Here is a 1,950-nt window from a genome sequence, read left to right on the forward strand (position 1 = left end):
GAGGAGGGAGGATCAAAAATTAGAGGTATTCCTGACAAAAATTAATTTTTTTAGAATTAAAAAAATGATTATGTACTAGAGTATCAAAATTGCCTAGGCCCTAGGAATTAAAAGTTTTTTTTCATTTTAGTGATACACATAACCAATATCAAAATTATTGGTGGGACTGTACCAAAATGCCTTAGATAAAATCAATTCTAATACATTTGATAGATTGTCCTATTGCTGGTCAAGAGTATAATGAAGTGAAGGCTACTTGTCCAAAGACTTGCTCTAATCCTCATCTTTTATGTGCTGGTGATGGACAGCCCGGCTGCTCCTGCCCTCTTGGTCAAGTGATTGATGAAATGAACAATCGCTGTGTTCAGCCAAATCAATGTCCTAGTAAGAAAGAAATATAGAGAAAACAATTATATTGTAATAGAGCATGCATGTATACAATGTATTTATGTACACTGCAAAAGGGAAAAATAATTTTCATTTTGTTTTTAACGACCTGGGGGCGAAGCCCCCAGGTCGTTCCTATAATTGAATCATAGATATTATAGACTACGTAACCGGGATTGGAAACTGATGACGTCACGTGTACAGACTGTGTGATTATTAATGCATAAAATTGCATGAATTTACATCAAAATGGTTAAAATCATGAAGAATTGTTATGTTTGATGAGCCGTATTAATAATATACTGTGATGTAGCTGGTTCTAAGTAGGCTTAATCGCATAAAGAAAATACCAGAGATCACGATGGTATCTTTCTCTTCGTGTCTCTATGCTTAGTTCGCTCGGGAGAGGTACAACAGATCGGCCGCTTTTTGGAGTTATTTTGGTGGATTTCTGCTCTCAGTAAAATGGCAGGCAGAACTAACCAGTCTATTCTCATGTAGCATGACCTTGTGCATAGTTTTAATTATAAAATGAAACTGGGGTAGCTAAAGCTTGTTTGCAGGAGGGAGAATAAGACATTTTCTCTTGTCACGGGGAGCGCACTTGCTTTAAACACCTGTTTTTACACAGCTAACACATTTTATTTTTGTATCAAAGAAAAATAGAAACATGTGCGTATATTATAAGAGCCCAAGTACAGGTGAAATAGCTTGCGGGACTTCACTAGAGACCATTCTTTCCAGCCATGTCAGGCATTTTCGTCCGCCTCTCACTGTCACAGAGACTGTACCTGAATAGTTACATTGATTTCAATGGATCACGTGATCTGTTTCCAATCCCGGTTACGTAGTCTGTATCCAGAGGGTCACTCTAAAACCAGGAACGGGAAATGAAGAAATGAGAAATGGAAATAGGAAACGGGAAATAAGAAACAGGAATCATTATAAAATTATATTAATAATTAATTTTTATTATTGAGAATAATGAAACATTTTGATGATTAAATGAAAGCTTGATAAGTAAATGGATAAGTGAAAGAAAGTCTTAAGTTATGGGCACTTATCATCACACTTATAGCAATTGTTACTTGCAGTAACAAGATGTGGCTGTTCTGAGGATGAACTTTCCACAAGACGAGCTTTATTGTCAGTCATCCAAGGTACAGGTATGATACTCTTTCCCTTCAAGAGATTAGCAGCTTTGTTCCATAGTATGCTGTGGAGAGTAGCTACCACATTCATCTGAAGAAACACGAACAAAAATCACACCTTGCAATATCTTCTTCATCCTCTTTGCTGCTATCACAATCATTCGGCTCTTTTAAAGACTCGTCTTCACTTTCAGAAAGAGTCAAATCAATAAAATCGAAGCAACAATTCTCCTATGCCATCACTTCTTCAATGTGCTACACTAGAATATTTCCGTAAAATACCGGACTTTTCCCGTTTCTTTCCGTTTCCTATTTCCGTTTCCATTTCTCATTTCTTCGTTTCCCGTTCCTGGTTTTAGAGTGACCCGTATCCAGAGGAGGTATGACACGATTGACCTTTGATTAATAATTG

This window comes from Amphimedon queenslandica, unplaced genomic scaffold (genome assembly GCF_000090795.2).
Source record: "Amphimedon queenslandica unplaced genomic scaffold, v1.1 AMPQUscaffold_13309, whole genome shotgun sequence".
NCBI lineage: Eukaryota > Metazoa > Porifera > Demospongiae > Haplosclerida > Niphatidae > Amphimedon > Amphimedon queenslandica.